Genomic DNA, 14,598 nt, shown 5'->3' on the forward strand with positions numbered 1-14,598 from the left:
GCTAACCAGCCCCACTGTGTCCACACACCCGCTAACCAGCCCGGCTGTGTCTACACACCCGCTAACCAGCCCCGCTGTGTCTACACACCCGCTAACCAGCCCGGCTGTGTCCACACACCCGCTAACCAGCCCCACTGTGTCCACACACCCGCTAACCAGCCCGGCTGTGTCCACACACCCGCTAACCAGCCCCACTGTGTCCACACACCCGCTAATCAGCCCCACTGTGTCCACACACCCGCTAACCAGCCCGGCTGTGTCTACACACCCGCTAACCAGCCCCACTGTGTCCACACACCCGCTAACCAGCCCGGCTGTGTCCACACACCCGCTAACCAGCCCCACTGTGTCCACACACCCGCTAACCAGCCCCACTGTGTCCACACACCAGCTAACCAGCCCCACTGTGTCCACACACACGCTAACCAGCCCCACTGTGTCTACACACCCGCTAACCAGCCCGGCTGTGTCCACACACCCGCTAACCAGCCCCACTGTGTCCACACACCCGCTAACCAGCCCCACTGTGTCCACACACCCGCTAACCAGCCCCACTGTGTCCACACACCCGCTAACCAGCCCCAGGGTGTCCACACACCCGCTAACCAGCCCCACTGTGTCCACACACCCGCTAACCAGCCCCACTGTGTCCACACACCCGCTAACCAGCCCCACTGTGTCTACACACCCGCTAACCAGCCCCACTGTGTCCACACACCCGCTAACCAGCCCGGCTGTGTACACACACCCGCTAACCAGCCCCACTGTGTCCACAAACCCGCTAACCAGCCCCACTGTGTCCCCACACCCGCTAACCAGCCCCACTGTGTCTACACACCCGCTAACCAGCCCGGCTGTGTCTACACACCCGCTAACCAGCCCCACTGTGTCCACACACCCGCTAACCAGCCCCACTGTGTCCACACACCCGCTAACCAGCCCCACTGTGTCTACACACCCGCTAACCAGCCCGGCTGTGTCTACACACCCGCTAACCAGCCCCACTGTGTCCACACACCCGCTAACCAGCCCCACTGTGTCCCCACACCCGCTAACCAGCCCCACTGTGTCCCCACACCCGCTAACCAGCCCCACTGTGTCCCCACACCCGCTAACCAGCCCCACTGTGTCCACACACCCGCTAACCAGCCCCACTGTGTCTACACACCCGCTAACCAGCCCCACTGTGTCCACACACCCGCTAACCAGCCCGGCTGTGTCCACACACCCGCTAACCAGCCCCACTGTGTCTACACACCCGCTAACCAGCCTCACTGTGTCCACACACCCGCTAACCAGCCCGGCTGTGTCCACACACCCGCTAACCAGCCCCACTGTGTCACCACACCCGCTAACCAGCCCCACTGTGTCCACACACCCGCTAACCAGCCCGGCTGTGTCCACACACCCGCTAACCAGCCCCACTGTGTCCACACACCCGCTAACCAGCCCCACTGTGTCCACACACCCGCTAACCAGCCCGGCTGTGTCCACACACCCGCTAACCAGCCCCACTGTGTCTACACACCCGCTAACCAGCCCCACTGTGTCTACACACCCGCTAACCAGCCCCACTGTGTCCACACACCCGCTAACCAGCCCCACTGTGTCCACACACCCGCTAACCTGCCCCACTGTGTCCACACACCCGCTAACCAGCCCCACTGTGTCTACACACCCGCTAACCAGCCCCACTGTGTCCCCACACCCGCTAACCAGCCCCGCTGTGTCTACACACCCGCTAACCAGCCCCACTGTGTCCACATTCCCGCTAACCAGCCCCACTGTGTCCACACACCCGCTAACCAGCCCCACTGTGTCTGCACACCCGCTAACCAGCCCCACTGTGTCTGCACACCCGCTAACCAGCCCCACTGTGTCCACACACCCGCTAACCAGCCCCACTGTGTCTACACACCCGCTAACCAGCCCCACTGTGTCCCCACACCCGCTAACCAGCCCCACTGTGTCCACACACCCGCTAACCTGCCCCACTGTGTCTGCACACCCGCTAACCAGCCCCACTGTGTCTGCACACCCGCTAACCAGCCCCACTGTGTCCACACACCCGCTAACCAGCCCCACTGTGTCTACACACCCGCTAACCAGCCCCACTGTGTCCACACACCCGCTAACCAGCCCGGCTGTGTCTACACACCCGCTAACCAGCCCCACTGTGTCTACACACCCGCTAACCAGCCCCACTGTGTCCCCACACCCGCTAACCAGCCCCACTGTGTCCACACACCCGCTAACCAGCCCCACTGTGTCCCCACACCCGCTAACCAGCCCCGCTGTGTCCACACACCCGCTAACCAGCCCCACTGTGTCCCCACACCCGCTAACCAGCCCCACTGTGTCCACGCACCCGCTAACCAGCCCCACTGTGTCTACACACGCGCTAACCAGCCCCACTGTGTCTACACACCCGCTAACCAGCCCCACTGTGTCCACACACCCGCTAACCAGCCCCACTGTGTCCACACACCCGCTAACCAGCCCCACTGTGTCCACACACCCGCTAACCAGCCCCACTGTGTCCACACACCCGCTAACCAGCCCCACTGTGTCTACACACCCGCTAACCAGCCCCACTGTGTCCCCACACCCGCTAACCAGCCCCACTGTGTCCACGCACCCGCTAACCAGCCCCACTGTGTCTACACACCCGCTAACCAGCCCCACTGTGTCTACACAGCCGCTAACCAGCCCCACTGTGTCCACGCACCCGCTAACCAGCCCCGCTGTGTCTACACACCCGCTAACCAGCCCCACTGTGTCTACACACCCGCTAACCAGCCCCACTGTGTCCACACACCCGCTAACCAGCCCGGCTGTGTCTACACACCCGCTAACCAGCCCCACTGTGTCTGCACACCCGCTAATCAGCCCCACTGTGTCTGCACACCCGCTAACCAGCCCCACTGTGTCCACACACCCGCTAACCAGCCCCACTGTGTCTACACACCCGCTAACCAGCCCGGCTGTGTCCACACACCCGCTAACCAGCCCCACTGTGTCCACACACCCGCTAACCAGCCCGGCTGTGTCTACACACCCGCTAACCAGCCCCACTGTGTCCCCACACCCGCTAACCAGCCCCACTGTGTCCACACACCCGCTAACCAGCCCCACTGTGTCCCCACACCCGCTAACCAGCCCCGCTGTGTCCACACACCCGCTAACCAGCCCCACTGTGTCCCCACACCCGCTAACCAGCCCCACTGTGTCCACGCACCCGCTAACCAGCCCCACTGTGTCTACACACCCGCTAACCAGCCCCACTGTGTCTACACACCCGCTAACCAGCCCCGCTGTGTCCACACACCCGCTAACCAGCCCCACTGTGTCCACACACCCGCTAACCAGCCCCACTGTGTCCACACACCCGCTAACCAGCCCCACTGTGTCCACACACCCGCTAACCAGCCCCACTGTGTCCACACACCCGCTAACCAGCCCCACTGTGTCCACACACACGCTAACCAGCCCCACTGTGTCCACGCACCCGCTAACCAGCCCCGCTGTGTCTACACACCCGCTAACCAGCCCCACTGTGTCTACACACCCGCTAACCAGCCCCACTGTGTCCACACACCCGCTAACCAGCCCCACTGTGTCCACACACCCGCTAACCAGCCCGGCTGTGTCCACACACCCGCTAACCAGCCCCACTGTGTCCACACACCCGCTAACCAGCCCCACTGTGTCTACACACCCGCTAACCAGCCCCACTGTGTCCCCACACCCGCTAACCAGCCCCACTGTGTCTACACACCCTCTAACCAGCCCCACTGTGTCCACACACCCGCTAACCAGCCCCACTGTGTCTACACACCCGCTAACCAGCCCCGCTGTGTCTACACACCCGCTAACCAGCCCCGCTGTGTCTACACACCCGCTAACCAGCCCCACTGTGTCCACACACCCGCTAACCAGCCTCACTGTGTCTACACACCCGCTAACCAGCCCCGCTGTGTCTACACACCCGCTAACCAGCCTCACTGTGTCCCCACACCCGCTAACCAGCCTCACTGTGTCCACACACCCGCTAACCAGCCCCACTGTGTCCCCACACCCGCTAACCAGCCCCGCTGTGTCCACACACCCGCTAACCAGCCCCACTGTGACTACACACCCGCTAACCAGCCTCACTGTGTCTACACACCCGCTAACCAGCCCCACTGTGTCCACACACCCGCTAACCAGCCCCACTGTGTCCACACACCCGCTAACCAGCCCCACTGTGTCCACACACCCGCTAACCAGCCCCACTGTGTCCACACACCCGCTAACCAGCCCGGCTGTGACTACACACCCGCTAACCAGCCCCACTGTGTCCACACACCCGCTAACCAGCCCCACTGTGTCCACACACCCGCTAACCAGCCCCACTGTGTCCCCACACCCGCGAACCAGCCCGGCTGTGTCCACACACCCGCTAACCAGCCCCACTGTGTCTACACACCCGCTAACCAGCCTCACTGTGTCCACACACCCGCTAACCAGCCCCACTGTGTCCACACAACCGCTAACCAGCCCCACTGTGTCCACGCACCCGCTAACCAGCCCCACTGTGTCCCCACACCCGCTAACCAGCCCCACTGTGTCCACACACCCGCTAACCAGCCTCACTGTGTCCACACACCCGCTAACCAGCCCCGCTGTGTCCACACACCCGCTAACCAGCCCCACTGTGTCCACACACCCGCTAACCAGCCCCACTGTGTCCACGCACCCGCTAACCAGCCCCACTGTGTCCCCACACCCGCTAACCAGCCCCACTGTGTCCACACACCCGCTAACCAGCCCGGCTGTGTCCACACACCCGCTAACCAGCCCCACTGTGTCCATACACCCGCTAACCAGCCCCACTGTGTCCACACACCCGCTAACCAGCCCCACTGTGTCTACACACCCGCTAACCAGCCCCACTGTGTCCACACACCCGCTAACCAGCCCCACTGTGTCCCCACACCCGCTAACCAGCCCCACTGTGTCCCCACACCCGCTAACCAGCCCCACTGTGTCCACACACCCGCTAACCAGCCCCACTGTGTCCCCACACCCGCTAACCAGCCCCGCTGTGTCTACACACCCGCTAACCAGCCCCACTGTGTCCACACACCCGCTAACCAGCCCCACTGTGTCTACACACCCGCTAACCAGCCCGGCTGTGTCTACACACCCGCTAACCAGCCCGGCTGTGTCTACACACCCGCTAACCAGCCCCGCTGTGTCTACACACCCGCTAACCAGCCCCACTGTGTCTACACACCCGCTAACCAGCCCCACTGTGTCTACACACCCGCTAACCAGCCCCACTGTGTCCACACACCCGCTAACCAGCCCCACTGTGTCTACACACCCGCTAACCAGCCCCACTGTGTCCCCACACCCGCTAACCAGCCCCACTGTGTCTACACACCCGCTAACCAGCCCCACTGTGTCTACACACCCGCTAACCAGCCCCACTGTGTCCACACACCCGCTAACCAGCCCCACTGTGTCTCCACACCCGCTAACCAGCCCCACTGTGTCTACACACCCGCTAACCAGCCCCACTGTGTCTACACACCCGCTAACCAGCCCCACTGTGTCCACACACCCGCTAACCAGCCCTACTGTGTCCACACACCCGCTAACCAGCCCCACTGTGTCCACACACCCGCTAACCAGCCCCACTGTGTCCACACACCCGCTAACCAGCCCCGCTGTGTCTACACACCCGCTAACCAGCCCCACTGTGTCCACACACCCGCTAACCAGCCCCGCTGTGTCCACACACCCGCTAACCAGCCCCGCTGTGTCTACACACCCGCTAACCAGCCCCACTGTGTCCACACACCCGCTAACCTGCCCGGCTGTGTCTACACACCCGCTAACCAGCCCCACTGTGTCCCCACACCCGCTAACCAGCCCCACTGTGTCCACACACCCGCTAACCAGCCCCGCTGTGTCTGCACACCCGCTAACCAGCCCCGCTGTGTCTACACACCCGCTAACCAGCCCCACTGTGTCTACACTCCCGCTAACCAGCCCCACTGTGTCCCCACACCCGCTAACCAGCCCCACTGTGTCTACACACCCGCTAACCAGCCCCACTGTGTCCACACACCCGCTAACAAGCCCCACTGTGTCCACACACCCGCTAACCAGCCCCACTGTGTCCACACACCCGCTAACCAGCCCCACTGTGTCTACACACCCGCTAACCAGCCCCACTGTGTCCACACACCCGCTAACCTGCCCGGCTGTGTCCACACACCCGCTAACCAGCCCCACTGTGTCCACACACCCGCTAACCAGCCCCACTGTGTCCACACACCCGCTAACCAGCCCCACTGTGTCCACACACTCGCTAACCAGCCCCACTGTGTCTACACACCCGCTAACCAGCCCGGCTGTGTCTACACACCCGCTAACCAGCCCCACTGTGTCCCCACACCCGCTAACCAGCCCGGCTGTGTCTACACACCCGCTAACCAGCCCCACTGTGTCCCCACACCCGCTAACCAGCCCCACTGTGTCCACACACCCGCTAACCAGCCCCACTGTGTCTACACACCCGCTAACCAGCCCCACTGTGTCCACCCACCCGCTAACCAGCCCGGCTGTGTCCCCACACCCGCTAACCAGCCCCACTGTGTCCCCACACCCGCTAACCAGCCCCACTGTGTCTACACACCCGCTAACCAGCCCCACTGTGTCCACACACCCGCTAACCAGCCCCACTGTGTCTACACACCCGCTAACCAGCCCCACTGTGTCTACACACCCGCTAACCAGCCCCACTGTGTCCACACACCCGCTAACCAGCCCCACTGTGTCTACACACCCGCTAACCAGCCCCACTGTGTCTACACACCCGCTAACCAGCCCGGCTGTGTCTACACACCCGCTAACCAGCCCGGCTGTGTCCACACACCCGCTAACCAGCCCGGCTGTGTCTACACACCCGCTAACCAGCCCCACTGTGTCCCCACAGCCGCTAACCAGCCCCACTGTGTCCACACACCCGCTAACCAGCCTCACTGTGTCCACACACCCGCTAACCAGCCCCACTGTGTCCACACACCCGCTAACCAGCCCCACTGTGTCCCCACACCCGCTAACCAGCCCCACTGTGTCCACACACCCGCTAACCAGCCCCACTGTGTCCACACACCCGCTAACCAGCCCCACTGTGTCCCCACACCCGCTAACCAGCCCCACTGTGTCTACACACCCGCTAACCAGCCCCACTGTGTCTACACACCCGCTAACCAGCCCGGCTGTGTCCACACACCCGCTAACCAGCCCCACTGTGTCCCCACACCCGCTAACCAGCCCCGCTGTGTCCACACACCCGCTAACCAGCCCCACTGTGTCTACACACCCGCTAACCAGCCCCACTGTGTCTACACACCCGCTAACCAGCCCCACTGTGTCCCCACACCCGCTAACCAGCCCCGCTGTGTCTACACACCCGCTAACCAGCCCCACTGTGTCCCCACACCCGCTAACCAGCCCCACTGTGTCCCCACACCCGCTAACCAGCCCCACTGTGTCCAGACACCCGCTAACCAGCCCCGCTGTGTCTACACACCCGCTAACCAGCCCCACTGTGTCTACACACCCGCTAACCAGCCCGGCTGTGTCTACACACCCGCTAACCAGCCCGGCTGTGACTACACACCCGCTAACCAGCCCCACTGTGTCCACACACCCGTTAACCAGCCCCGCTGTGTCCACACACCCGCTAACCAGCCCCACTGTGTCTACACACCCGCTAACCAGCCCGGCTGTGTCTACACACCCGCTAACCAGCCCGGCTGTGTCCCCACACCCGCTAACCAGCCCCACTGTGTCTACACACCCGCTAACCAGCCCCACTGTGTCTACACACCCGCTAACCAGCCCCACTGTGTCTACACACCCGCTAACCAGCCCCACTGTGTCTACACACCCGCTAACCAGCCCCACTGTGTCTACACACCCGCTAACCAGCCCCACTGTGTCTACACACCCGCTAACCAGCCCGGCTGTGTCTACACACCCGCTAACCAGCCCCACTGTGTCTACACACCCGCTAACCAGCCCCACTGTGTCTACACACCCGCTAACCAGCCCCACTGTGTCCACACACCCGCTAACCAGCCTCACTGTGTCCACACACCCGCTAACCAGCCCCACTGTGTCTACACACCCGCTAACCAGCCCGGCTGTGTCTACACACCCGCTAACCAGCCCGGCAGATTCCACACACCCGCTAACCAGCCCCACTGTGTCCACACACCCGCTAACCAGCCCGGCTGTGTCCACACACCCGCTAACCAGCCCCACTGTGTCCACACACCCGCTAACCAGCCCCACTGTGTCCACACACCCGCTAACCAGCCCCACTGTGTCCACACATCCGCTAACCAGCCCCACTGTGTCTACACACCCGCTAACCAGCCCCACTGTGTCCCCACACCCGCTAACCAGCCCCACTGTGTCTACACACCCGCTAACCAGCCCGGCTGTGTCCACACACCCGCTAACCAGCCCCACTGTGTCCCCACACCCGCTAACCAGCCCCACTGTGTCCCCACACCCGCTAACCAGCCCCACTGTGTCCCCACACCCGCTAACCAGCCCCACTGTGTCCACACACCCGCTAACCAGCCCCACTGTGTCTACACACCCGCTAACCAGCCCCACTGTGTCCACACACCCGCTAACCAGCCCCACTGTGTCTACACACCCGCAAACCAACCCGGCTGTGTCCACACACCCGCTAACCAGCCCCACTGTGTCCCCACACCCGCTAACCAGCCCCACTGTGTCCCCACACCCGCTAACCAGCCCCACTGTGTCTACACACCCGCTAACCAGCCCCACTGTGTCCACACACCCGCTAACCAGCCCGGCTGTGTCTACACACCCGCTAACCAGCCCCACTGTGTCCACACACCCGCTAACCAGCCCGGCTGTGTCCACACACCCGCTAACCAGCCCCACTGTGCTCACACACCCGCTAACCAGCCCCACTGTGTCCACACACCCGCTAACCAGCCCCACTGTGTCCCCACACCCGCTAACCAGCCCCACTGTGTCCACACACCCGCTAACCAGCCCCACTGTGTCCACACACCCGCTAACCAGCCCCACTGTGTCTACACACCCGCTAACCAGCCCCACTGTGTCCACACACCCGCTAACCAGCCCCACTGTGTCCACACACCCGCTAACCAGCCCCACTGTGTCCACACACCCGCTAACCAGCCCCACTGTGTCTACACACCCGCTAACCAGCCCGGCTGTGTCCACACACCCGCTAACCAGCCCCACTGTGTCTACACACCCGCTAACCAGCCCGGCTGTGTCTACACACCCGCTAACCAGCCCCAGTGTCTACACACCCGCTAACAAGCCCCACTGTGTCTACACACCCGCTAACCAGCCCCACTGTGTCCACACACCCGCTAACCAGCCCCACTGTGTCCACACACCCGCTAACCAGCCCCACTGTGTCCCCACACCCGCTAACCAGCCCCACTGTGTCTACACACCCGCTAACCAGCCCCACTGTGTCTACACACCCGCTAACCAGCCCCACTGTGTCCCCACACCCGCTAACCAGCCCCACTGTGTCTACACACCCGCTAACCAGCCCCACTGTGTCCACACACCCGCTAACCAGCCCCACTGTGTCCACACACCCGCTAACCAGCCCCACTGTATCCACACACCCGCTAACCAGCCTCACTGTGTCCACACACCCGCTAACCAGCCTCACTGTGTCCACACACCCGCTAACCAGCCCCACTGTGTCTACACACCCGCTAACCAGCCCCACTGTGTCCACACACCCGCTAACCAGCCCCACTGTGTCCACACACCCGCTAACCAGCCCCACTGTGTCCACACACCCGCTAACCAGCCTCACTGTGTCCACACACCCGCTAACCAGCCTCACTGTGTCCACACACCCGCTAACCAGCCCCACTGTGTCTACACACCCGCTAACCAGCCTCACTGTGTCCACACACCCGCTAACCAGCCCCACTGTGTCCCCACACCCGCTAACCAGCCCGGCTGTGTCCACACACCCGCTAACCAGCCCCACTGTGTCCACACACCCGCTAACCAGCCCCACTGTGTCCACACACCCGCTAACCAGCCCGGCTGTGTCCACACACCCGCTAACCAGCCCCACTGTGTCTACACACCCGCTAACCAGCCCGGCTGTGTCTACACACCCACTAACCAGCCCCACTGTGTCCACACACCCGCTAACCAGCCCCACTGTGTCTACACACCCGCTAACCAGCCCGGCTGTGTCTACACACCCACTAACCAGCCCCACTGTGTCCACACACCCGCTAACCAGCCCCACTGTGTCTACACACCCGCTAACCAGCCCCACTGTGTCCACACACCCGCTAACCAGCCTCACTGTGTCCACACACCCGCTAACCAGCCCCACTGTGTCTACACACCCGCTAACCAGCCCGGCTGTGTCTACACACCCACTAACCAGCCCCACTGTGTCCACACACCCGCTAACCAGCCCCACTGTGTCTACACACCCGCTAACCAGCCCCACTGTGTCTACACACCCGCTAACCAGCCCCACTGTGTCCCCACACCCGCTAACCAGCCCCACTGTGTCTACACACCCGCTAACCAGCCCGGCTGTGTCTACACACCCACTAACCAGCCCCACTGTGTCCACACACCCGCTAACCAGCCCCACTGTGTCTACACACCCGCTAACCAGCCCCACTGTGTCCACACACCCGCTAACCAGCCTCACTGTGTCCACACACCCGCTAACCAGCCCCACTGTGTCTACACACCCGCTAACCAGCCCGGCTGTGTCTACACACCCACTAACCAGCCCCAGTGTGTCCACACACCCGCTAACCAGCCCCACTGTGTCTACACACCCGCTAACCAGCCCCACTGTGTCTACACACCCGCTAACCAGCCCCACTGTGTCCCCACACCCGCTAACCAGCCCCACTGTGTCTACACACCCGCTAACCAGCCCGGCTGTGTCTACACACCCACTAACCAGCCCCACTGTGTCCACACACCCGCTAACCAGCCCCACTGTGTCTACACACCCGCTAACCAGCCCCACTGTGTCCACACACCCGCTAACCAGCCTCACTGTGTCCACACACCCGCTAACCAGCCCGGCTGTGTCCCCACACCCGCTAACCAGCCCCACTGTGTCCACACACCCGCTAACCAGCCTCACTGTGTCCACACACCTGCTAACCAGCCCCACTGTGTCCACACACCCGCTAACCAGCCCCACTGTGTCTACACACCCGCTAACCAGCCCCACTGTGTCCCCACACCCGCTAACCAGCCCCACTGTGTCTACACACCCGCTAACCAGCCCGGCTGTGTCTACACACCCACTAACCAGCCCCACTGTGTCCACACACCCGCTAACCAGCCCCACTGTGTCTACACACACGCTAACCAGCCCCACTGTGTCCACACACCCGCTAACCAGCCTCACTGTGTCCACACACCCGCTAACCAGCCCGGCTGTGTCCCCACACCCGCTAACCAGCCCCACTGTGTCCACACACCCGCTAACCAGCCTCACTGTGTCCACACACCCGCTAACCAGCCCCACTGTGTCCACACACCCGCTAACCAGCCCCACTGTGTCTACACACCCGCTAACCAGCCCCACTGTGTCCACACACCCGCTAACCAGCCCCACTGTGTCCACACACCCGCTAACCAGCCTCACTGTGTCCACACACCCACTAACCAGCCCCGCTGTGTCCACACACCCGCTAACCAGCCCCACTGTGTCCACACACCCGCTAACCAGCCCCACTGTGTCCACACACCCGCTAACCAGCCTCACTGTGTCCACACACCCGCTAACCAGCCCGGCTGTGTCCCCACACCCGCTAACCAGCCCCACTGTGTCCACACACCCGCTAACCAGCCTCACTGTGTCCACACACCCGCTAACCAGCCCCACTGTGTCCACACACCCGCTAACCAGCCCCACTGTGTCCACACACCCGCTAACCAGCCCCGCTGTGTCTACACACCCGCTAACCAGCCCGGCTGTGTCTACACACCCGCTAACCAGCCCCACTGTGTCCACACACCCGCTAACCAGCCCCACTGTGTCCACACACCCGCTAACCAGCCCCACTGTGTCCACACACCCGCTAACCAGCCCCACTGTGTCCACACACCCGCTAACCAGCCCCACTGTGACCACACACCCGCTAACCAGCCCCACTGTGTCCACACACCCGCTAACCAGCCCCACTGTGTCCCCACACCCGCTAACCAGCCCCACTGTGTCCACACACCCGCTAACCAGCCCCACTGTGTCCACACACCCGCTAACCAGCCCCACTGTGTCCACACACCCACTAACCAGCCCCACTGTGTCCACACACCCGCTAACCAGCCTCACTGTGTCCACACACCCACTAACCAGCTCCGCTGTGTCCACACACCCGCTAACCAGCCTCACTGTGTCCACACACCCGCTAACCAGCCCCACTGTGTCCACACACCCGCTAACCAGCCCGGCTGTGTCCCCACACCCGCTAACCAGCCCCACTGTGTCCACACACCCGCTAACCAGCCCGGCTGTGTCTACACACCCGCTAACCAGCCCCGCTGTGTCTACACACCCGCTAACCAGCCCGGCTGTGTCCACACACCCGCTAACCAGCCCCACTGTGTCCACACACCCGCTAACCAGCCCGGCTGTGTCCACACACCCGCTAACCAGCCCCACTGTGTCCACACACCCGCTAATCAGCCCCACTGTGTCCACACACCCGCTAACCAGCCCGGCTGTGTCTACACACCCGCTAACCAGCCCCACTGTGTCCACACACCCGCTAACCAGCCCGGCTGTGTCCACACACCCGCTAACCAGCCCCACTGTGTCCACACACCCGCTAACCAGCCCCACTGTGTCCACACACCAGCTAACCAGCCCCACTGTGTCCACACACACGCTAACCAGCCCCACTGTGTCTACACACCCGCTAACCAGCCCGGCTGTGTCCACACACCCGCTAACCAGCCCCACTGTGTCCACACACCCGCTAACCAGCCCCACTGTGTCCACACACCCGCTAACCAGCCCCACTGTGTCCACACACCCGCTAACCAGCCCCAGGGTGTCCACACACCCGCTAACCAGCCCCACTGTGTCCACACACCCGCTAACCAGCCCCACTGTGTCCACACACCCGCTAACCAGCCCCACTGTGTCTACACACCCGCTAACCAGCCCCACTGTGTCCACACACCCGCTAACCAGCCCGGCTGTGTACACACACCCGCTAACCAGCCCCACTGTGTCCACAAACCCGCTAACCAGCCCCACTGTGTCCCCACACCCGCTAACCAGCCCCACTGTGTCTACACACCCGCTAACCAGCCCGGCTGTGTCTACACACCCGCTAACCAGCCCCACTGTGTCCACACACCCGCTAACCAGCCCCACTGTGTCCACACACCCGCTAACCAGCCCCACTGTGTCTACACACCCGCTAACCAGCCCGGCTGTGTCTACACACCCGCTAACCAGCCCCACTGTGTCCACACACCCGCTAACCAGCCCCACTGTGTCCCCACACCCGCTAACTAGCCCCACTGTGTCCCCACACCCGCTAACCAGCCCCACTGTGTCCCCACACCCGCTAACCAGCCCCACTGTGTCCACACACCCGCTAACCAGCCCCACTGTGTCTACACACCCGCTAACCAGCCCCACTGTGTCCACACACCCGCTAACCAGCCCGGCTGTGTCCACACACCCGCTAACCAGCCCCACTGTGTCTACACACCCGCTAACCAGCCTCACTGTGTCCACACACCCGCTAACCAGCCCGGCTGTGTCCACACACCCGCTAACCAGCCCCACTGTGTCACCACACCCGCTAACCAGCCCCACTGTGTCCACACACCCGCTAACCAGCCCGGCTGTGTCCACACACCCGCTAACCAGCCCCACTGTGTCCACACACCCGCTAACCAGCCCCACTGTGTCCACACACCCGCTAACCAGCCCGGCTGTGTCCACACACCCGCTAACCAGCCCCACTGTGTCTACACACCCGCTAACCAGCCCCACTGTGTCTACACACCCGCTAACCAGCCCCACTGTGTCCACACACCCGCTAACCAGCCCCACTGTGTCCACACACCCGCTAACCTGCCCCACTGTGTCCACACACCCGCTAACCAGCCCCACTGTGTCTACACACCCGCTAACCAGCCCCACTGTGTCCCCACACCCGCTAACCAGCCCCGCTGTGTCTACACACCCGCTAACCAGCCCCACTGTGTCCACATTCCCGCTAACCAGCCCCACTGTGTCCACACACCCGCTAACCAGCCCCACTGTGTCTGCACACCCGCTAACCAGCCCCACTGTGTCTGCACACCCGCTAACCAGCCCCACTGTGTCCACACACCCGCTAACCAGCCCCACTGTGTCTACACACCCGCTAACCAGCCCCACTGTGTCCCCACACCCGCTAACCAGCCCCACTGTGTCCACACACCCGCTAACCTGCCCCACTGTGTCTGCACACCCGCTAACCAGCCCCACTGTGT

The 14,598-nt window shown here is 63.0% G+C and overlaps 1 protein-coding gene across 1 annotated transcript in view; it reads right to left on the minus strand.

The window, feature by feature from the left end:
* Positions 1 to 14,598, minus strand: part of smyd4 (SET and MYND domain containing 4) — an 83,847-nt gene that overhangs the window by 57,260 nt on the left and 11,989 nt on the right.

Source organism: Scyliorhinus torazame, chromosome 12, assembly GCF_047496885.1.
Source record: "Scyliorhinus torazame isolate Kashiwa2021f chromosome 12, sScyTor2.1, whole genome shotgun sequence".
NCBI classification, from domain to species: domain Eukaryota; kingdom Metazoa; phylum Chordata; class Chondrichthyes; order Carcharhiniformes; family Scyliorhinidae; genus Scyliorhinus; species Scyliorhinus torazame.